The sequence below is a fragment of the Panthera onca genome, chromosome A1, assembly GCF_046562875.1.
Source record: "Panthera onca isolate mPanOnc1 chromosome A1, mPanOnc1 haplotype 2, whole genome shotgun sequence".
NCBI classification, from domain to species: Eukaryota; Metazoa; Chordata; class Mammalia; order Carnivora; family Felidae; genus Panthera; species Panthera onca.
The window spans coordinates 177,908,626-177,933,970 of NC_138339.1; the positions used below are offsets into that span (position 1 = coordinate 177,908,626).

Consider the following 25,345-nt stretch of genomic DNA (forward strand, 5'->3'; position numbering starts at 1 on the left):
AAAATGATAATTATTCAGAAACAGGAAGTGCGCCTGGGCGGCTCAGTTAAGCCTCTGACTCTTGGTTTTGGCTCAGGTCATGATCTTGAGGTTTCATGGCTGTGCACTGACAGTGCGGAGCCTGCTTGGGCTTTCTCTTTCTTTCTCTCTGCCCCTCCCCCGCTCACGTGCGGGCGCACGTTAGCTCTGTCTCAAACTGAAAGAAAAAAAAAAAAAAAACAGGAAGCAAGACCAGTCTAATGGCATAATTAGATATAGTTTGGTTTTGGAGAACACGATAAATGTTGAAAAAACCAAGAGGTAGGTACTTTAAGTATAGTTATTGATGGGCTATAATGTGAGAAGCATATAAGCCCAATCCAAATCATAGAGTTGGTCCAATTCTATTTAACAATATTTCTTGAACACACACAGATGAGGAGTTATTTAAAACTTAGAGGAATCACGACACTACATCTTTAAAATATTCAGCATAATGTTAATAGCTTGGCCTCTTGGTATTAGGCTCTCCAGGTTGAAATCCAAATTCTATTATATACCAATGTTCCGTACCTCCGTTTCCTCATCTTTAAAATATATTTTGGGTGATTTTTAAAAGTTACAGGAGATTAAAAAAAAATGAACATTTTTAAATGAAAATAACTATTAACTAGTTTTAATATCAATAGGCATAATACTCGCTCTAAGAGAGAGATGCAGGGGCTCAGTCGGTTGAGCGTCCGACTTCAGCTCAGGTCACGATCTCGCGGTCCATGAGTTTGAGCCCCGCCTCGGGCTCTGGGCTGATGGCTCAGAGCCTGGAGCCTGCTTCTGATTCTGTGTTCCCCTCTCTCTCTGCCCCTCCCCTGTTCATGCTCTGTCTCTCTCTGTCTCAAAAATAAATAAACGTTAAAAAAAAAAATAAAAAAAAAAGAGAGATGCAAAGTTCTGTGGAATTCAGAAAATAGGAAAGTTGCTCCTGATAAGATGGATCAGAAAAGACTTTTAATAAGGTGGGATTGAGCTGCACCTGTAACTAAGAAGCATTCTAACATGTAGAAATGGAGGGAAAAGGGCAAGAAGAAAGGGGGGGGGGTGGTGTAGGTTGCTGCACTGCCTGAGACTTCATAGTATTCATTCTCTAGATGAAAGGGGACTCTAATACACATGACACTGAGGATGAAAATAGTAAGCAGTCACCTAATTAGAAGAAGTTGTGTAAGACATTTAACTCCACAACAAGCACCATCCCAGGAGGGCATGAAGAGGCTCTTGTAACCAAAGAGAGTCAAAAACACATTCTCATCCTCCTGGTGTACCTAATCTATTAGAATGGTTAAAGAACAAGGTGATAAAACATTTAATGAAATTCAGTTTAAAACTTACCACTGCCAACCAATATGACTGCTTGTTACATATTTCTAAAAAGGATTTATAGGAGATGAAACTTTCCCTGGTAAGAATAAAGGTAAAAGGGAGCTTACGACAGGAAGATTTATACAAGCTTGAAAAGAAATGATTCCAAGGAAGACAGGTTAGCTAAACATGCATAGCCTTAGAAAGACCATAATTACAACATTGTATTCAGATAGTGTCAATGGATATATTATTACATAATATGATCTATGTATTCAAAAATATTCCCTACAAATATAAGACACATTTTGGGGAAAAAAGGACTAATATGTAATCTCTTTTTCAATTCAATCCATGCCATGCTTATTCCAACAACTACAGTTCTTTCCAAATATTCGAGAGTATAAATGAATAACTATTTGCGTGTTGTCTTAGAAGGATTTGATTTGGAAAACTGTAAAAAAAAAAAAAAAAAAAAAAGCTTAACTGCAAAGGCATACAAATCCAGCTTGTATATGAAACTAAAATTAAATGGCTGGCAAGATTTTTAAGAATTTGAATGTGTAAACATGATTGTTTCTACCCAGAAAATCTTCTGGAGATTTCTTTTAAGCATCAGCATTATGTTAAGAAACACTTGTAAGGCCTCCAATTCATCCCTAGAAAGCTGATGTGCTAAATGAACAACTGAGGCCAATTTAGTTCTACAGGGACATAAAAAGTACTTCTCTGAAAAAGCTGGTTATTTCTAATATAAAGGATCTGCTAAGGGGAAAGATTAGTGAGACAATAAAAATAAGAGAAGACAAGGTATAAATACAAAATGGCAGAAGAAGAAATAAATGTCAACAAATGAAAAATACTCTCCCTCAAGCAACAATGTATTCTCAAATATATTCAAGCAAACAGCACATATACTCATTTTTCCCTTTATAAATGATAGTGAAACAAGGAGAATGGCTTAGGAACTCAGAGTTGACAAGGATTTAGCAGCTGTGTATAAAAATGCGGTGTTTGGTTTCTCATAGGGAACCTTGTTTTAAGTTTTGATTCACAGTTTATGGGAATATGGAACATTTTAGCTTGGTTTAATGGTTAGAAAAAGAAAAGGAAATAACCTTTTGCCCTACATTCAGCTCTTGCAAGAATCCAGATCTTACCAGGAAAAGAATAAAAATATACATATGTAAACGCAGAAAATAATTGGCCAAACACAGATATTTAAAGCATTTAAACAAAGTGTCGGCATTTCTTATTCATGGTCACCTTACAAAATTTACCTTAAAACAAATTTATTCAGAACAGAATAAAACTACTAATACATAAAAAATTATGAGACTCGGCTTATAAAATCAAAAGACATAAATTTGGCTGTCAAGATGCTATGCTGTGAATTGTTGAAGTAATGATTATTGCTATCTTTCCCATGACACCTCAGGTACTAAGAGAACCATCATCCCTCAATTTACATAATACACTGAATGCTGTGAAAGTGATGTTTATGCCCCAGCCAGTGGCAGAGTTAGGTAGATAATCTGTTTGACTACAAATGTAATGCTTTGATTTGCTAACCAACTCAGATGTTTTTTTTTCAATAGGAGCACAGTCATCAGTAGGCATATTTTAAGTTAAAGCAAAACATTCTGTTGTACAATTTTAGACATGATATTAAGTCTTTGTGCAGAATATCTCATGTCTCCTGTTAATTTTTAATATCTCACTTCAAATATAGGACCATATTCCTTTCACCACTCCATTTCAGATCTTTCTTTAAAATCGACATAACATCACTGATAGGTGTGTGTATGTATTACATCTGAATTCCAAAATAAAATAGTAGGGTGAATTATTTTTTTAAACCACTAAATATAACGAAATTGAAAGCAACATATGGGAAAGGCAATGAAAAAGCAATCCTAAACCAACTGGTGGCTCTAGCCATGAGTTCTGAGACCTCAGAAATCAAATGATGTTTCTGTATGTTCTCTTATCACCAAGTTGGGAACATTCTTCGATTAACAAAAACCTATAAAAGTTTACATTCATGTAAGAAGAGAAAGGGACTCCTGTGCCCATCCATCTTTCTTTCTCTTGCTCTTATTCTCTCCTTCTTGTGTCATCTCTATGCTGCTTATTCATCAACACTTGATCATGCATACTAAGCATAACATTACATGACATAAGGTCCCTTCTACATGGGACTGCACACTTCTATGATAGACCCTATAAATTAGACACAAAATTGAGCAAAAATTTTGAGTTTACATTTTCTGAATCATTTTTTCCACTTTAGGTTAAATATACAACTTGTTTCAAGCAAATGGTACCTACATATTTTTTCCTAGTGGTACTCCAAACTTGCCTCTGCTTGGGTAAATAAAGGTAACGATGTTACAGGAAACAGGATTTCCATTCGAAAAATAGGGCTCTAAACTATTGTATCTAAACACTACATGTATCTATGTATCTAAACATTATAAAGATAATGATGCTGTTTATACGTAGGTTATTATTTATAAAGTTAACCTAATGCAGGAGGATCTATAGCTCTTACTTTCTCTTGTGTTTCAAAATTAAGCACTGCTCTTTAGACAATGCTCACCAAACTTCATGTCTCTTAAAAAACTTTATAATAGGAAGTAGTAGAGAGTTCTAGTTTTATCCTTAGTTGATGACTTAAAGCACAAGTAATCTGAATTTTTGGCTGTGGTTGGATCTATTTGCTTTAGGAAAGAGATAAGCATGTCTATATGAAAAGGTGTCCTGCTTCCCCAAGGAGGGGACCTTGGTAGGCATGGAGAACATTGAATAAAAATTTGCATCTTTATCAATAACATATTCTAGATCTATTGAAGTTTTTTTTCTATCTTTTCTCCCAGAAAAGCAAAAATTGCTCTGGAAATTTGAACTGGTATGTCAACGTAAGGTCTTAACATTTGGCGTAGATAGTACATGGCAATTGCGTAGGCCAATATTTTAATCATAAGCTGGCAGGTATAGCCTATAAAAAAATCTTCTTAAAGTAGAGCACACAGAATTGTTATCTGTAACTTGAGATGGCAACATATTTTTCACAGTATGCAAATGAGTTTTTAAATCATTCACTATTTAGAAGATACTATTTAAAACTTATTAAATTGAGAAAAAAATTATAAAAGCTAGAATTAACGAATATGGCTAAATTATTTCACATATCTCTTCATAGCAGAGATACAGTAAGCCATACAAAACATCAACTTAAAGCAAATATTTAAAGAAAAAATAAGATTCTTGAAATTTGAAATTTCCTACATAATCACGGAGTCAAAACATTTAATAGAAATAATGTTTTTTTATATGAGATATCTATTAGCTCATGTCAAATAGTACTAAGAATTTTTTAAATATTATTTTACTAACTATAAAATGCTTTGAATCCTTGCCATTAGAATCAGACATTAGTATATAAGAAGTATTATTCCAATATTGTTTATTCTGAAATAATTATCACATCAGGAAAACAAAAGAAAAAAGAAAACCTATGCTAACAGTATGTCGTCCTTGACTAACTGCCCAATTTCCTGTTCCTCCTTTGGAGGTAAACTTATTTTTCAATTCTAAATGTCTTTCCAGGCATCTTCCTGTTTTTTTTTTTTTAAATATCTTTTGAGATCATATGTATTTTCTTTGTCATTCAACTCATTCATAGGACATCGATTTACAAATATTAACCAAGTTCACATTCCTGTATTATTTGTATACTAATTTGTTTTAAAGCTCATCTCTTTTAGATAGCATAAAAGTGAATTTTGCCCGTTTACACTCTATTTGTATGAGCTGCCAAAATGAAATTCCACAGATTGAGTGACTTAAATTTATTTTCTCATGATTCGGGAGGCTAGAATTTAAAGATCAAGGTGTTGGCAGGTTTGGTTTCTTCTGAGTGCTCACTCTGGCTTGAGATGCCTGCCTTCTCACTATGTCCTCACTTCCCACTGTGTGCACCCATGTACAAATTTTCTAAGTACTAGTTGTGATGGATTAGGACCCACCCTTGAAACTTTATTTTAACTGTGTCTTTGAAAATTGTATATCCAAATATTATATTCTCGTGTACTAATGGTTAGCACTTCAATATATGAATTTGGGGGGAGGGGGGACACAATTCAGTTTAGAACATTACCTAATGATCTCTGCCTTTTAACTGGAATGTTTGGTCTACGATTTAATATTATTTTTAATATACTTAAATTTAGGTCTGGGGCACCTGCGTGGCTCAGTCAGCTAAGTACCTGACTTCGGTTCAGGTCATGATCTCACGGCTGGTGGGTTCCAGCCCCGCATCGGGCTCTGTGCTGAGAGCTCAGAGCCTGGAGCCTGCTTTGGATCCTGTGTCTCCCGCCCTCTCTGCTCCTCCCTCCCTCATGCTCTCTCAAAATTAAACATTAAAAAAATTAAATAAATGCATTTAGGTCTGCTACTTTGCCATTTTCTATTTGCCCTACTATATGTGTGTGTGTACATACATATAAAATTATATATATTTACTTTGGATTAATTGTATGTTGTTTACTACTTCATTTTAATTCCTTTATTGGCATTTTAGCCCTACCTCATTTCTGCACGTGTAGTGGCTCAAGGGCTTACGATAGGTATCCTCCACTTGTCAGAGTTCACTGAGAGTTACCACTGTGCCCCTTCATATAAAATAACTTTGCAACAGTTAAGTACCATTTCTCCCATGGTTTTGCTATGATTTTTTTTCATTTTTTTTGTTTCAAATTTTTATTTAAATTCTAGTTACTTAACATTTAGTGTAGTAGTAGTTTCAGGAGAATTTAGTGATTCATCACTTATGTATAACACACAGTACTCATCAAAACAGGTGGCCCTAATATTACATCTACATAGATTATAAGCTCCACAATATAACTTTATATTTTAGTTATATCTTTGGAATTTATTAATAAAGGACATTTATTTCTTTCAGTCGCTTCATTCCTTCTTTCTTATGTCATTTTCCTTCAGCCCAAAATGCTTGTTAGATTTCTTAGAGCACAGGGATTTATCTTGCTACAAGTTCATGCTGTTTCTTAATTTCTAAATTTATTATTAATTAAATTTGGGTAAATTCTAGCTAGTATTTTTCTAACATGTTTCATACTCCAATCTCTAATTTTAAGATTGAAAATACACATGATAAAACGACTGATAATATCTCACACTTTGTTTTTTTCTGTTTAGATTTACTGACTTCATCCTTTAATCTTCAAATAATTTCTCTGATCTTTTGATATTTTTCTCTGCCATTTACCATTGGCTATCCATGTAATTTTTAAAAATATAGATATTTATGAATACAGATAATATACTTTAAGGTTTTATAGACATCTATTGTACTATTTCATTAGAGTATATTTCCATTATATGAGTTAAATAATCTTAACATTTGATATTGAATATAACAAAATTACTTAAGTAAATTTACAGATTTATTTAATGATGGAGCTGTAAAATAATATGAGTTAAATAATCTTAACATTTGATATTGAATATAACAAAATTACTTAAGTAAATTTACAGATTTATTTAATGATGGAGCTGTAAAATAACACTGGACTCTCAGCTGATTTTCTGATAAAAAGGGGCAAAGTTAAATTGATATTAAACAATTAGAAGCAAAAATATTTAATACAGTATGCCTTAATAAAAAGCTGATGAAAAATTGTGTCTGATTCTAATACTCCCTAATAGACATTATTCAGCATAACTTAACCTTAAATCTTTTTTTCAAACATACATTAGCAAAGTATGAAATGTGTTAAAAAATATTTATCAATAATTAGTTTTCACTGTTATGTTAGTTCGTCAGCTTTTCTGCATATATTTTCTCAAGTCAATTAAACATTGAGTGTGTGGTCAAGTTCAATATTCTATCACAAATAACTCAATTACTGAATGCTTACGATGACAAACAAGCAGTTTGTTGGTCTATCTTTCCATTATTTACCATTTAAAATCAGTGCAAGTGATATATATTACATGTATTTGAGCATATGGAAAATATCTCTTTGAAATAAAATTTTAATAGTATTTTATTTATTATATTTTTAAAACGGGAATTTAATAAAAAATTAGTATACAGAGAATTTTTTAATGTTTCAGACTTTCAATAAACTGAAATGCAATAAATATGATTCTACTTAAGGTCGGGGTACATGTTGCAAATACACTAAATTAGTAGCTATAGGGCTATGAATATTAGCATCTAAAAATTAAAATTCTGAATATTCTTACATACGAAAGAATACTATTTTGTCATTGCCCTCATTCTTACATAATGGCATGTTTGACTTAAAATGACAGCATTTTACAAAGGATAGAAAATTAATGCTCTAACCCACTCCTTTTTAGGATGGTATTGGGGTTAGGTCTTTAGGAGGTGATTAAGTCATAAAAACTGAATCCTATGAATGGCATCAGTACCTTATAAAAAAGGATCCCAGAGAGCTAGCTTGTCCCCTCCACCATGAGAGGGCACAGGGAGACACTGGCAATCTGCAGCTGGAAGGCAGCCTTCCCCAGAACTTGACCATGGTGGAACTCTGAGGACTTCCAGCCTTCAGAACTATGAGGAATTTCTGTTGTTTGTAAACCATCCAGTGTATACAGCACCCTGAATGGTGCTAACCTAAGACACTAATCTGATGATGCTATGCAACTTGCCTGTGGTCATAGCTGAGAAGTGGCAGATAGGAGAGTGGAATTAGATCTCTGTAGAGCTAGTTCCAGAATACCAACCCCTTTCTAATTTACATATAACTTTTAAAAGAAGTTTGTTGCATTTTCCTATTCATGCATATTAAAATTTTCCATCCAAACTAGCAAGTGCTGTACACAGAGAAGGAACGGCCAGTGTTCAAATAGAATCTGGCAAATGGGCGGTGAAAATAAAATTTCCTTCTAAAACCTAAGTTAAAACCTACATGAGTATGTGTATGTGAACATGTATTATTTTCTTGAAACAGTAAATATTCATATTAACAGAAGTCATTTTCTACAGAACATTAAGATGATCATTCCTCAAGACTGTTTTTAAGTTTTATGCCATGTGCTCTTAAATACAAGATTATATTCATCATATCGTGATTTTAGGAAGATGACCTTGTTCCAATGCCTGCCATTAGATAGAATAAGGCTTGCTTCCTCCTAAAAGTAGACATGAAAAGCAAAAAAAACAAAAACAAAAAAAACAAAAAAAAAAACAACAAAAAAACCCCCCAAAACACAGGTGTTGTAGGCAATCTCTAAGATGGCCCCAAAGATCTTGGCCCTCTGTTAGTCTCACCCTTATGTAATTGCCTCCAGTTGAGTGGGGACCGGACCTATTGACTTTTAACAAGAAGAATGCAGCCTATGCATCTCAGGCAGCCTATGGAGAGGCCTAGGTGGTAAGGAGCCAAAGCCTTCCATTAGCCATGTGCATGAGCTTAAGAGAGTATCATTCTGCCACAGCCTAGTCTTAAGTTGCCTGAAGTTCAGTCCAACAGCTTGCCTGAAACCTCATGAAAGACCCTGAGCCAGAGGCACCCAGCTAAGCTGTACCCATATTCCTACACACAGAAACTATGAGGTAATAAGAATGTTGTTTTAAATCCTGAAATTTGGGGGTAACTTTTTACATAGTTGTGCAAAGCCCCTGTAATACAGTTTAACAGAAGCAAAACTAAAACTCAAGAGTATCATTATTTTCTTTCCCATTCCAAAAATACTGCTTTTGAGAACTAGCTCATAGCTAAAGGTCAAAATCAATCTTGGTTTTCCTTTTAAAAACTATCGTGTTTGCTTCCCAAAAGAGTATTTATATTTCCATAAACTTTAAGGCCACACTAGGTTTCATGTATGTTTTAAATAATAAAATCACTCTGCAAATTACATTGCTTTTTACTTCTTCTAATCACCTGGGATGATGGAAGAGAAATTATTTCCCAGTTGAGTTCCCTCGAAGTAACATGCCACAGCTAATCAGTGTTCTCGCTCTGTAGTTAGAGACTGTTAGCAAAGGGGTTCTGCTTTATGATGCTGCAGGGCCACCATTATTCACCCCTGGTTTAACACCATGTAGAGGTGGCAATAGGAAATCTAATGAAGAAACCATCAAGCCCGGAGTAGTAATTTCGGGAGAAATCATGCATGGTTGTTTGAATAGGGTTGAGTAAGAATTGACATTTTACGTTATTGACTGTTGTATAGGTGCTTTACCCTCTCGTCCTTTGTACATTTATGCTACTGTGATTCCTTCTGTTTTAGTAGGCAATAGAGCATATTATCACCAGAGCCCTTTGTGCCAGACTTTCTTCTGCAGCTGTTCCAGTAATATTTATTTATTTGTTTTACTAAGCAACAGTCTCTAAAAAGGCTCTGAGAGGCTTTGCTACTCTTGGTCTGGCTCCTCCCTCCCCTCCCCCCGCCACCTTAAATCAGATTGCCTAGCTTAGAATACTCAGGGATTTTTTTTTTCCCCTTCTTTATCTGGAATATCTCTTCTTTCCTCTAACTGAAATAAAGTAGGACCTTTTATATATTTTATTAGAGTTGTGATATATACATGAAGTCAAATTCTCTTTTATGAAAGGTGAGCTCAGGCTTGTCAACAAAATTGAAGCAATGCTATTATAAGCACATTATAGCATCTTGTCCTATTAAAAAAAATTATATACTTGAACTTCAAAGGAGATCTAAGTAAACTTTCTTTAAACAAACTTGAAATATTGAATGTTTTTGTCTAGCTTTTAAAACTTTTTAAGTTCATAGGGAAAAAAACCCCTACATTAATTTATAATACCTTTGTTATCTAATACAAATAGAAATATTTCTATTACTTTCATGTATCTTTTGAAAACTATAGAAGATAGAAATGCATTCTGTTTTATCAAGCTAAAAAGGATATTTCTATTTCAGGGATTTAAAACAGTGATCGTTGGCATAAATGCCTGAAGAGAATTACTTAATCACCAACTGAAATTTAACTTTACCATTTTTAAAACCGTGATTCATCATTCTTGGTTGAAAATCTATAGCTGAGGTAACTATTGTTTATTATTTCCGAGTACTCTAGTCAAATGCCAGCATAGTTTTTTTTTTTTTTTTAACGAGCAACTCTTTAGAATAAGTTTAACCACTAATCACCTACCAAATTAAAAACAAACCTAATTTCTCAAGTATCTAAATGCAAAATTATCCCAGTTCTTCCAGATCTAACTTCTGTAATTGTGTTTAAAATTTACACTCTGTTGCCCCATGGCAAGGACACTACAGCAGTATATTTAGCTGATGGGTCTCTAAGAGACCAATTGAAGCTATTCAGTTCAAATGGTAGAAAAGAATCCAACCCAGGTGACTTATTGAGTGATTTCTTAGCTTAATCAAGAGGGCAGCAAAAATAAGGCTGGTGATATTTCATCTGAGACATAATTGTTAAAGAACTAGGCTCATGGCTGGAGATTAAAGATGCACTGATAGAATACTCATTTCCTTATTCTCCCATTTAAATACCTATTTATCATTGTGGTCTATCTCCATCAATAACTGTAAACTTGTAAACATTCTCAGATTGCTCTTAACAGCGATGCTAAAAGCACAATATTGCCTAATGGGTCTGTGCCCCAATTTCAGTAGTCCTCTGGCTTGCAGAAGTAAAAAATTTCCTTTCCAGTAGTCCCAGAGTTGCTACCTTTTGAATGATGTCAAGTCCAACATCTGGTTTTTCTACTAGGTTCCCTTCCTAAAAAAATTCAACATGTTATTGAACAAGGCTTGAATGCTCCACAAAACTGTCCAGGGGATTGCCGACCTCCTTCAGAATTGTCGCTGCAGAACCTGGTGGGCCCCTGAAATCAACTGCTTGTTTCTCCTGTAGGTGTATGTTTCCTCCAAGCCATAGGCAGTTTCCCCCCCTTAACACATCAGACCATGTGAAGTCCAGACTTGGCTCTACATGTGACCCCAAAAGACAGAGACTGAATAGTAATAAGAGAAACACAATGAGAACATGGTACACACTGGTCATAAGTAGTTACTTCTTCCAGGCAGTTCCTAAATTTGCAACCTCAGCCTTGAATTCAACACAACCCAGATAGGGCAAATAAGTCTTTCTTTACTCACTGTATTATTTTAGTAGTCCAGGAGGGAGAAAATGGTGACTCAGATACATGTGTATTTCTAAACACATGTATATATTTGAAGTGAATACTGGATTTCTTGACGGATTGCAGGTAGAAGTGGAAGCTGATCAGATTAGCATAGAACTCTATGATGGAATAGGTGTGGGAAATAAAGCTCTTTTCATGGTTTTGAAAATCTGGAAACCCTCTCTCACCCACAAAGCATTGCTATTCCAGTTTTCACCTAATACTGTACAGACTCATAAAGGGCTAGAAGGAAATGCCCCATTTCAGTACCTACCTCTTCATGGTAAGTCCATTCCCTTAAAAGCTCAAATGCTTAAACCATAATAATTCTTGTTTAAAGGGACAGGCTGCAATTTGCTTTGATTAATAAAGTTACCTAAGTAGAGAGATTTTTAACATGTTTTATGTTAAAATCTATGTTTTAACATAGATTTTTAACATTTAACATTTTTAAAAGTCAATAGCTGGATGCCTGTTTAAATGGACATGTAAAAAGCACAATGTTAGAAAGCATAGTGAATCAGCCATGAAATCCCATCAATATAGTCTGTTACTACCTTCTGTAAAATGGCTAGACAGATTTTCATTGATTTTATTTTTCATTGAATTTAGAGTGCAGTTTCCTAATAATACTTTTGACTCATCTTAAGTATTCTCCCCAAGATAGAGGCAGACATTCTTCAGCAAACCCAACACTATGGTATAGGGGAGACCCTGATGATGCATTGCTAAGAGATCTCTCAATGGTTATTTCTTCAGTGGTCTTCCGAACCATGATTTGTAAATGCCTTCCCAAACTCCTTTTTCTTTCTTCACAGCTTTATCACTATCTGGCCAAGTTATGAATTTACTATTTTACTTTTTTTTTTTTTTTTGCCTGCCTCTCCTTCCTCGGATCCAGAATGGAGGGCAAATTTTGCTATGTGTTTTGCTTACCACGGTATGTCCAGCAGAGACTAGCACCTCATACACAGAAAGCAAGCACTTAAGATCTCTTGTGAAAGGTGTACATGGATGAATAAACGCTCCATATTATTTCTGGCTGCAGTCACTAGTAAAATCAGTCATTTTACTAGTGCTCCAACCTTAGCCCTTTAAAGACAAAATAGGGAAATGTCAACTTCTTTGTCACTTCTGACATTCCTCAACTAGTGTGTGATCAATGATTATGTTAGCACACAGGCTACCATTGTACCTCATCAGTAACACAACATCAGGAATAGGGTCAAGGAATGAATAACAAAATACTTAAAATTACAGATGGAACTTACAGTAAAAATAAAATTACTTTCTATGCTGCATGTTTTAAAATTCTGCCAGTTAAAAGGCATATTCTGAGGAAAATAGTACAATATTCAGTGATGGATATGACGGTCATTAACACTAATAAGGCAATTAAGAACTTTGAAATATATTTTTATTGTTTGTTTATTTTTGAGTGAGAGCGCGTGTACAAGAAGGGGAGGGGCAGAGAAAGAGGGAGACACATAATCCGAAGCAGGCTCCAGCTCCAAGGTGTCACAGCAATGGAGCCTGATGCAGGGCTCAAACCCACGATCAGCTAGATCATGACCTGAGCAAAGTCAGACGCTCAACCGACTGAGCCACCCAGGAGCCCGAACTTTAAAATATTTTAATAATTAGCAAAATAGATTAGCAGTTAATAGATGATAATATTATGATAACTTTGTATGGTGACAGATGGTGACTTATCATAGGGATTGTTTCCTCATGTATAAAAATATCAAATCTCTAGGATGTACACCTGAAACAGAATATTGTATATCAATTATACTTCGATAAAAAAGAGACTACATTACCTAAGCAACTTATTATGAGTAGCCTTTCATGCAAACTTAGGTTTATAAAAAGTTTAGAAATTATACTAGACCCAAAATTAAAAAGAATAACTATATTTATCTCAGAGTCATTTGCTTCCACTCAGACCATACTTGTTTCAAGAAAAGTCCTACTGAAAATTCTTCACATAGTTGACAACGAAATGAAGTTAAAACAATAACTTTGCCACCTCCAATTTCCCTGAGAAAAATTGCCAAAATCACTTAGGACATCTATAATAAATTATCTCTCATCTGGTCTGAAAAGGAACATAAAAGTACAAAAAAACTGAAGAGTTAAAGTAAATGAGGTACCAACAACATATTTTGTTTCCACAAATGAAACTGCATAACAAGCCTTCAAAAACGCATTGAGTTTAAAATATGCTTAACAACAATAGTAAACTTGCTCTAAAACAATTCCTTAGAGTGTTCAGTTTATGGAGGCTAAAACTTTAATCGAATTTGCTGCAATAATTGTGCTAGAACACCAAATATTTTGACTAATTAAGAACAAGTTGCTTTTGAGAGCTAAAGTACAAATGAAACAACTTGTTTTCTTAAAAACTGATGTTGAAAAACATTTTGTTTCTGAACAATTTCTCCTGCAAAAATACGTTTAGTGATATTTAGTGAGCCAGCTGCAAATCAGCGTGTACTGGAATGTGCAACTGTAAAAAGCATAGACAGCGGGTGGAGCCTGCAGTGTTAAGAACTTAACTCCTGCACTATGTATCATCAAACATTTAAAATTTTACTACAATTTTAAATAGTAAAATTGGACTTAAAATGTTTTGATAGTTCTAAATTCTTTATCACACATGTTCTTTCTTTAAATTATATGTCAAGGAATATACTGATTGATTTTTCAGATGCAAACATTCATCTTCCAGCAAAAACCATTGTTGGGTGATACAATAAGTAGTTTCAGACTTGAGCTCTCCACTCTTAACTCCATACAGATGCTCTGAATTTTATACTGAGCTTGATAATGCTCAGGACAACTCTATTTAGAGGGATTCATGGTGAGTAGCAGCACATGGAATTTATTTAACAATGTTTTAGGATTCGTTATTGCAGCCAAAGTCATGCCAGCTTGTCTACAACCCTTATTGTCCTTTTCAAAGCATTAGCTTGACCCATGTTATTGTCACAAGGAGAAAATCTTTGATACTGGGTTGTTTTATATAATGTATTAGGGAATGGCCTTTGAAAATGGCACAGCTTCTTTGATAAGAGCACAGGTTTCAAAAAAAATGTAGTTGTTAAGTCATCTTATTTTCATACATACTATGATGCACGGTGAGCATAAACATTTTAAGAGTAGGAAATTTGCATGAGAAAACATTGAAATTAGCATTTTATCAAGAAATAAATTTTGCTTAGCTTTCTCTTGGTCACGCTGCTCTTCAACCTGATTGATGAGAATGATCTTAGTCAGCAATGTAATAATTTTTTCATGTACCATTGACTTCCAGTAAAATCAAGAGAGACGATCTTGTTTAAAATTAGAATTCTTGTTTGAAAGCATTTAGTGAGGTAACAATGTTTTTGCTGGCTTTGGTTTGATGGGAGGTATGGACATTCAACAGTATTTATATGTATTATAGAGAACTACAACAGAAAGTTAATAGAAATTATAATTATCTTTATTTCTGTATTTTCTATGGAAATATATTAGAAAGCATCTATAACCTATGTAAAAAACATTTTATGTGAAATTTTTATAGAGTAAAACTTTATATATTGAAATCTAAAAACAAAACAAAAAAACCCCCTCAATCCATTGTATGAAATTTAAAACAAAACAAAACACAGTATTGGCTATATCTTTTAACACATTTGGGCCTCAATTTTAGGTATTTATGAAAAAGAAAAACCTCTAAATCTTAAACCTTGCTCCTTATTACAAATCAAAATCATAGAAAGTTGAACATACTTTTGAAAATTACTCATGTTTTTGGCTTGAGTAAGCCTCAGCCATCATTATCACCTCCAAATGTGAAAGGCTTTTTTTTTTTTTTGTACTGTAAAAAATACTAACATTTTTCTCTGCAAGTAGTATCAGACTGGGTTTGGTTGAGAAAAAAAAAAAACCCACTACAATTATTATGAGATAATATGAGAAATTTCATGTAGGAATCAGGGTTTCCAACCTTGCAGAAGGAGCTGAATGAAGTTCTAAAGATTAGGAAGGCGGCAGCCAGCAATGAGATACCACAACCTGCTAACTTGCTACAAAAGAGGAGGTGCTGGAGTAGAGGGAGGGAGGCAGCTAACTTGCTACAAAAGAGGAGGTGCTGGAGTAGAGGGAGGGAGGCAGACACACAGAGCAGGGAAGCCTGTAAACTGCACGGCAGGAAGCGCTCTGGCAACACGCCCCATCAGGGGCCTGTGTGACACTGAAAATCCTGACTTCCACTAAACGTCCACTTTGCAAATCTCTCATTGGTTCCTCTCCTCAGCAAATAGCCATGAGCAGCACAGAAAAGGAATTCCGAGAAATGGAATGGCAGCTTTTGAAGAAATAAATCATTGATGGTGCTAAGGGGACAACCACCACTCCCGTGTCAAAAATACCCTAACGGTGTATTTTTAGTATATTCACAGTACATATCATCATTGAAGTAAAAATATTAAATTCCCAACATTCTCTAGACTTTGTCCAGAAGAGAAGGGGCCTGCAAAGGGGATGGCGAAAGCAGAGTCCTGTGGAAAGGGGCAGAGACGTGCGTCAGGTGCTTATGAAAGCTTTAAACTCGGGGCATCTGGGCGGCTCGGTTAAGCTTCTGACACTCTTTCTTCTCGGATCACGATCCCACCATTGTTGAGTTTGCGCCTTGCACCCACCTCCGCGCTGATAGTATGGAGCCTGCTTCGGATTCTCTTTCTTTGCTCGCTCTGCATTGACAGCAGAGAGCCCGATGCAGGGCTCAAACTCCTGAACCGTGAGGACGTGACCTGAGCCAAAGTAGGCTGAACTGAGCCACCCGGGTGCCCCTGTGTGTATCCACTTTGAATTAAAGCTTTCTGTTTTTAATTTTATTTTTGAGGGAGAGAGGGAGAGAGAGAAAGTACACACAGGGGCACCCGGGGGGCTCAGTTGGTTAAGCAGCCTACTTTGGCTCAGGTCACGTCCTCACGGTTCAGGAGTTTGAGCCCTGCATCGGGCTCTCTGCTGTCAATGCAGAGCAAGCTTCAGATCATCTGTCTTCCTCTTTGCCCCTGTCCTGCTCCCTCACATGTGTGTGTTCACTCTCTTAAAAATAAATTAAAAAAAAGTGGATAAAATATCCCTTTCAAATGCTGGCCTGCTAGACAGATACGGTACTCAATCTTTTTTATTTAAATGTTTTTATTACTCCTTTAAAATATAAATGTTCTACGATGGGTAGGCTTCAAGTAGGAGCTGTCTAGATCATTGTAATCCATTAGGAGTCTGAGAGATTTTTGTGTGTTGATGGTTGGTATTAACTCTCTTATTCTGTTCAGTGAAAAGTAACTTCCAGGGTTAGAAACTCATGATTGACTTTCCAATTGGATGCACAGGCATGCCAGCCCTGTGTGTATGGTATCGTTCAATACTGATCCTGGCTGAGGAAGCATGGGAAGCACTCTCTTTCAGTTAGTCACCTTTGCAACAGGAACAATGCTAAGCACAATTTCTCATATACAGGAGATGATCAACATTTTTAAGTGAATCTTTAAAATTTTTTTTTTAACGTTTACTTTTGAGACAGAGAAAGACAGAGCATGAACGGGGGAGGGGCAGAGAGGGAGGGAGACAGAATCGGAAACAGGCTCCAGGCTCGGAGCCATCAGCCCAGAGCCCCATGCGGGGCTCGAACTCAGGACCGCGAGATCGTGACCTGAGCCGAAGTCGGATGCTTAACCGACTGAGCCACCCTGGCGCCCCTAAGTGAATCTTTTATATGGAAATCTTAAAGTTAAAATTAGTATCTGGCAATTATACTGTTCTTTTAATTTTTCCAATTATTCACTCTGCAGTTGTTTTTTTCCCCCTCACTCCTTTAGCCTTTATACCCCCACCAGCAACCCTCAGTTTGTTCTCTGTATTTAAGAGTCCCTATGGTTTGTCTTCTTTTTATAATTTTGCTTCCCTTCCCCTAAGTTCATCTGTTTTGTATCTGAAATTCCACATAGCAGTGAAATCATATTTGTCTTTCTCTGACTTATTTCACTTAGCATAATACACTGTAGTTCCCTCCACGTTGTTGCAAATGCCAGGATTTCATTCTTTTTGATCGCTAATACTCCATTGTATTATATATACCACATCTTCTTTATCCATTTCTCAGTTGATGGACTTTTGTGCTCTTTCCAAACTTTGGCTATTGTCAATAATGCTGCTATAAACATTGGGATGCATGTGCCCTGGGCTGAGAATTAAGATAAAAAAGCTGCCAGGTCACAAAGATACAAAGGAGAACCACTCTAAAGCTCACTGGTAGTAAGTGGCCAGCTATTTCACAGAAAATGTTAAAGACAGTCAGTCTGCTTGCAATTGATTGATTGAAACGATTTTTAGTAAATTCTGTGATTTTTATTAATAGACTGAGGATATAGGTCTTATACATGGGAGGGATATCACAATATAAATTTATATGTGGTAAAAAAAAAAAATCAAAGAATGGGCATATAGGGAAGGAACAAAACTTAGAAAACACCTGAATGTGGTCAGAATAAAGACATTTTCCTTTAGGAGTCTGAGAGATTTCCACTTAGGAAAAGGGAAATAATGAAAGAACAATGGATTGTTGATTCGAGATCAGAGAGACATCCATGTCTATCTATTTCTTCTACTTAACAGTCATGTTTGAAATGAGTCACAGGGATTTTTCAAATGTCCTGACTTTCAGAAGCCCTTGAGGGTTTTGGTGTAAACGATTTCCGGCCGAACCATATGGTAGCACTAGTGTTCTGCTGTGTTGGATGTAGGCCTATGTACACAAAAAAGCATCATGATTTAAAAAGTGATAGTGCAAACAATATTTGCCAACAGTGAAAAACGCACTTGTTTTTTTTTAAAGAACAGTAATTGTTGTGGTCCTGCGGAAGGATATCAGCTTTTAAACTTCCTCTAGCATAAACTTAAGCCTAATAACCTACTTATGAGGCCATAATAGTATCGTGTCTTCAAATTAGGTGGAAGGTCCGTGGAAACTTTTAGCAATGCATCTCACTGATACTAAAATTGTATTACCCATTACAAAATAATTGTACCTGGAGGAGCGATAGAGGACACAGTTAATTGAACTGTATTTCTAAGTGGTGCACATTTATGGAACATTTACCTTCTCAGAACCCTGGAAAATGCACGTATCTAAAAACAATTCTAGTCATAAGGAAAAGTGGAAAAAAAACATAAAATAGAATCTGTTCTATATATAATTAATTCATTTACATAATCGAGTCATCTAGTTTCAAAATTTCTTTTCTCCTTGAAACTCATTCCAGAAAGAAAAAGGAGAGGGGGGAAGACAGATATAAATAGGTCTTGCACCTGGGTCTATTTCATTTTACTGAAAACAAAGTATTTGTTCCTGTAATTGCTTTACTGGTCCCAGATAATGTTGCATTGGTAAATAATTTGAGTTCACTTAAAAGGGATTAAAAAAAAAAAAAAACCACGTTAATTACATTTGGGTTTTTATAATCATCATCCTTAGGTTAAAAACAAAAAACAAAACTCTATCAAGTGTCCAGTGTGACTTGCGGCTCTCCTTAGTTCCCCACAAAAACACTTACAATATTGTCTCGTCAAATAATTCAGAGACAAAAAGCCCAGCACAAAATTTAAAACTGATGCTCATCTTACTTACCATGGTACATGGCAGAAAGCTCAAAGTTAGAAAGCAGATGTTCTGTCATGCTAATTTAACATACAGCTGTGAGAATGTAACTACTTTGAGCCTTATCTTTTTGTTAATTTTTAGATCCACGAGAGATCCTTTTGAGGGCAACATTTTCTACTTCTATCACTTTGTGTTATTTGCAGAACCTACACTGTTTGTGTGAGTTTCAAAAAGACCATGCTTCTAAATACAGAAGAAGGTAAGCCCGAAACTACAATCCTTGAAAGTAAAAGAGAATACAGGAGAAATTCTCCTAGAGATATTTAAGGAAGAGATTCCTAAGGTCTTACAAAAGGATTCAGACTGGAAAGGAGATCCAACATGGCAGATGAGGGGAACCTGAAGTTCCCTCCTCCCTCAAACACAGCAGTGTCAAGGTCAAAGTACTTTGAATTCCAAGAGTCTGGGCTGCAGAGTGACAGAGACATTTTCAGGGGCCCACAGAGACAACTTTGCAGGCCATAGGTGCATGAATGCAAACTGGGAAAGATAAAAAGTCACCATAGACATGGGGGGGAGGGATCCCCTTCTGTGGAGAGACAAAGGGAAGAGAAAGAGAGGCTGTAGAAGTGTAGGGCTGTATTTGGACAAGAAAAAATCCATGGACCTGGGACAGGGAAAGATCCAATCTCTAACTTCAGGTCTTTCTCTGGACTGGGGAGGGCTGCCCAGTTCACCCACCTGGGAGTGGGGGGTGAGCCAGCCCTAGGCCCAGTAACTAGCTCAGAGGTGCAGTCCACAGTGGGAAAAAGCAACACCCTCCCTGGAGAACATTCCAAGGACAAAGACTGCCTGCCCCCGCCAGCCAGAGGCCATTTATTGGAGGGGCAGAGCAGCACTTTCCCAGACCTGGGGTGCAGAGACATTGGGGTTTAAATCCCAGCTGAGCACTAGCTTGGGAGTCAGCAGAGTGGGACAAACTGCCTCATTCATGCCCATGTGGCAGTGGGAGGAGCCCCTCCATTGGTGGGGTGGAGTGGCACTTCCCTGAAACCAGGGCACATGGAACAGGACCCTTCAATACATCTGAATTTGAATCCCACAGAAGCCCCAGGGAGGCACCGGAGACTTGGGGGGGGGGGGGGGAGGAAATGGCCCGCTAGAGCCCACAGGGCGCTGTGAGGACTGCCTGAACAGAGTGGTGTGGGACACCTGATCCGGGGAGGAGAGACCAGGGTGTTGCCATTTTTCTCCCCATCACCATCAAGGTGAGGCTTCAGGGAATGGCAGGCGGGGGCGGGGGTGGGGGGACCACAGTGGAGGCAGGACACACATACGCCAAACCACGCCCCTCCACTCCTGGTAACTGTGTATCTACTGGAGCCAGATACACGCTGACCAGACAGCCCCTCCTCCAGACCAGTGCTGTTGCATTGCCTGATTTAATTCTCGAAAAATTCTTATTTTATATATATATAAAATATATTTATATATATATGTATGTGTGTATATATATATATTTACACACACACACACACACATATATACATATACATATACACACATATATATGTATATAATTTTTTTCTTCTTCCTTTTCTCTTCCTTCCTTCCTCTAGTCTGGTTATTCTAATTGTTGGTTTAAGCAGACATATATAATCTATTCTCTTGATACATATTCTACACCTCCTTCTTTATTTTCCTTTCTCTCTCTCTCTGGACTAAACCATATAGTTTTTCTGGTCAGTTTTCTTTTCTTATCTTTTTCCCTGATCCTGTCATTTCTCTCTTTGTATGGGATAAAACTTCTTCCATCAGCACTGCCTCCACCTTGTTGTATACTTGTAGCTGGTGTTTCTGTTTTTTTGTTTGTTTTCCTTTCCAGGGCTACTTCAGTGAAAAAAAATCAATGCCCACCTAGCAGAGGGTCCAAAACATCATTATGGATAGGTAGATAAAGTAACCAAAGTCACAACAACAGAGAGCAGGTAACACACTCCACAAAACACCTCCTGAAGGGCCAGGCCCTAGACAGCGTATGACCCCTTCTTTAATATAGTAGTGCTCACAGGTTCAGGGCACATAACAAGCTTTTAAAACATATAAGGGACAGAAAACTAGCCAAAATGACAAAATGGAAGAGTTCTCCTCAAAAGAAGTTCCAGGAAGAAATGCTAAAGGATTGCTCAAAACAGATATAAACAATATAACTGAACAATAATTTAGAATAATGGTTATAAGATGAATTGCTGGGCTTGAAAAAAGTATAGAAGATAGAGAATCTATTGCTGCAGACATCAAGGAACTAAAAATTAGTCATGATGAATTAAAAAATGTTGTAAATGAGGTGCAAAATAAACTAGAGGCAGTGACAGCAAAGACTGAAGAGGCAGAGGGGAGAATAGGTGAAATAGAAGATAAAATTATGGAAAAAGATGAAGCTGAGATAGAGATAAAATAATTCTGGACCATGAGGGGAGAATTAGAAAACTAAGTGATGCAATCAGATGAAACAATATCTGTATCATAGGAATTCCAGGAGGAGGAGGGAGAGAGAGAGAGAGAGAAAAAGGGGCTGAAGGTATACCTGAAGAAATGATGGCTGAGAACTTCCCAAATCTGGGGAAGGAAAGACATTGAAATCCAGGAGGTACAGACAACTCCCTTCAGACTTAACCTGAATCGACCTTCTGCACAACGGGTCATAGTGAAACTGGCAAAATACAAGGATAAAGAGAATTCTGAAAGCAGCTAGGGATAAATGGGCCTTAACCATCTACAAGGGTAGACACCTAAGGGTAGTAGCAGACCTGTCTACTGAAACTTGGCAGGCCAGAAAGGAGTGGCAAGAAATTTTCAATGTGAATAGGAAAAATATGCAGCCAAGAATCCTTCATCCAGTCAGCCTGTCACTCAGAATACAAGGAGAGATAAAGGTTTTCCCAAACAAAAACTGAAGGAATTCATCACCACTAAACCAACCCTACAGGAGATCCTAAGGGGGACTCTGTGAGTGAAATTCTGCAAGGACCATCACTACAAGCATGAAACCTACAGATAACACAATGACTCTAAATCCCTGTCTTTCAATAACAACACTGAATGTAAATGGACTAAATGCTCCAATCAAAAGACATAGGGTATCAGAATGGATAAAAAAAACAAAAACAAAAACAAAAAACAAGACCCATCTATTTGTGGTCTCTAAGAGACCCATTTTAGACCTGAGGACACCTTCAGATTGAAAGTGAGGGGATGGAGATCTATCACGCTACTGGAAGTCAAAAGAAAGCTGGAGTAGTCATACTTATATCAGACAAACTAGGCTTTAAATTAAAGGCTGTAACAAGAGATGAAGAAGGGCATTATATCATAATTACTGAGTCTATCCATCAAGAAGGGCTAAAAATTATAGATGTTTATGGACTGAATTTGAAAGCACCCAAATATGTAAAACAATTGTCACAAACATAAGCAATCTTATTGGTAGGAATGTGGTAATTGCAGGGGACTTTCACATTCCCCTTACAGCAATGGACAGAACATCCAGGCAGAAAATCAATAAAGAAACAATGGCCCTGAATGAAACAGTGGACCAGATGGACTTGACAGATCTATTCACAACTTTTCATCCTAAAGCAGAATTCGCATTCTTCTCAAGTGTACATGGAACATTCTCCAAGAGAGATCACATACTGGGTCACAAAACAGTCCTCAATAAATATAAAAGAATCAAGATCATACCATGCACATTTTCAGATCACAATGCTATGAAACTTGAAATCAACCACAGGAAAGGTTTTGGAAAACCTCCAAATGCATGGAGTTTAAAGAACATCCTCTGGGTCAACCAAAGAAGAAATTTAAAAATATATGAAAACAAATTAAACTGTTCAAAGCATCAAAAAAACAAGGAAAATAGAAATAGTCACTTCCAGGTGGAGTCTAAGAGACCTAACTAAATGTTATCTAGTATCTTAGATGTAATTCTGGAACAAAAAATGTACATTAGACAAAAACTAAGGAAATATAAATATGAGCTTTGACTAACCAGAATTATCAATATTGACTCACCATACTAACATGTAATGCTAATAAAGTGAGTGAGGTGTGAAGTATAAGGAAGCCATCTGTACTATCTTCACAATTTTTCTGTACATCTGAAGCTGTTCCAAAAATAAAGTCTATTAAAGGGGAAAAAATCTTCTGGCTTTGAACATGTCAAATCTTGTTCTCACTCACTACCCATATATATCTTGTGTTAGGTAACCTCTGGCATTACACACTTATTGTAATGGCTGAGAAAGTGCAATGGGCAATAAGAATATTCCTGGAAGCCATCCATTTACAGAATGCTAGTAATAATCTATTTGAGAATCACCTAACATCCAATAAATTCAAGCTATATGTATTGCCAGACTCCTAAAACGCTTGCAACAACTCTAATGTGACCCGACATAAGCGAAGCGTGGTAGAGTGGAAGTCACTGTAGAAAGAGGCAGTGCTCTTAACAGAATGCAGTTAAAATGCATTATTTCCATGACTTTTTAAAAGGATATGATAGGTTCAGCTTCTGGAAATACCAAAGTATCATATAGGAAATTAAAACATCTTTCAAAGACAATTATGCTTTCTTACTAGACAAATTATTTTTTTTATGTAACTCAAGGTGCTCGAAAGTGAACGAAACTAGTTAGAAACCACAGATTACATGGTCCTTAGAAGAGAAAGAGACTGTCTATAACTAGATCTATCCAGCTTTTTTTTTTTTTTTTTTTTTTTTTTTGCTAAGCCATGCCAGCAATAGAGCTCTCAAATGGTGAAGTCCCAATGAACTGAGAAGTCAGAGGCCACAGTTCAAGGTCAAAAGCAGAGGGAAAGTGAAGAGAAAATGCTATTTGAAAAGAGAGTCATAAATGTAAGCTCCCAAAACCCACATTCAAGATTCCCCAGACCTTTAGCTCTTCCTTGAACTATGCACATGTTGGGGGAGACCCCAAGCTGCTCAGAAAAACAATAGTGGGAAGGCTAAGAGAACAGAGTATCAACAGGCACTGAATACTAAAGGAGGCAGAATTTAGAGTGTGACTCCTGATAAAAGTCTTTTTGAAGAAATTATAAGGGGATTCTGAAATTTATATGAAAATGTGTACACTGAAGATTGCCAAAACAACCTGGGGGGAAAAAATACAATAGGCAGGGTGTTTGCCTGAGTGGGACATAAGCCTTGGGGGCACAAGTAACTTGCTGGCATGATAAGAACGTTATGTATTTTGATATGATTACTAGTTACATGAGAATATAAGTTTGTCAAAATTCATTGACCTCTACATTTTAAATCCATTCACTAGATTTTTGCAATTTAATCTTCAATTAGAGTGCTGGAAAATAATAAGGCAATTTCAATACATTTCGTGTCTTTACAGGATCTTGTGCAAGTGAGGAGCTCTGAACCTTCACCTTCAATAGCTTCATGGAAAACTATGGTTGGTGGTTTATTCCGTTGTGCCCTCTTGTTTCTGTCCATGCAGGCACTGGTGTGGGCAGCTCTCTCAGTTACTTCTGCAACTTCCACCTCTTCTCTTCCCCACCTGAGAGGACCTGTAAAGATTTGGCTGATCTTGTGCTTTTCTGGAGCTCTCAGAAATTTAGCAGAGTTGTGACATGCTCCATTCTCTGTGCTTTTCTACAGATCAGGAAAAAGTCATACTACTTTACTTTCAATGCTGGAGACATCTGAATATGATAGGAGGTCAACAAGTTGCATTTGGACCATCTACCTAGACATACCGTGCTAACATTTCTTCTACTCTGGTCTGATGGTGCCCTTAGAGGAACTTGGGACTCTTGCAGTTTCTTTGCTAGCTGCAGTATAAAGGCACAGGTGCACTGGATCTTCAGGCCTCCAAGATTTTAAAAAATTATTTCTTTAGTTAGGCTAATCTAAAAATCCGAAGAATACAGGGCATAAGAATCTCTCCCGTCACCGAGGCCTTCCCTTGGGGGTAAAGATTCGACTTCTGAAGCCTCATTCTACTTCTTAACATCCATGTAACCTGGGAAAGGTACCTTATTTCAGGTCTGTGTAAGGTTTTTTATAGTACCCCAGTACAGCTTTATAAAATGTGTATGACCATAGCATGTAGCTCCTTGTGTTTTACAGAGGATTAAATGAAATAATGTAAGA

The 25,345-nt window shown here is 36.6% G+C and overlaps 1 long non-coding RNA gene across 1 annotated transcript; it reads left to right on the forward strand.

Annotated features, from left to right (window-relative positions):
- Positions 1-214: 214 nt before the first annotated feature.
- Positions 215-25,345, forward strand: LOC144615740 (uncharacterized). Its single transcript, XR_013554302.2, has 6 exons — positions 215-300; positions 10,276-10,399; positions 19,300-19,417; positions 21,044-21,146; positions 24,585-24,644; positions 24,851-25,345. It is a non-coding gene; the product is annotated as an uncharacterized LOC144615740 (long non-coding RNA).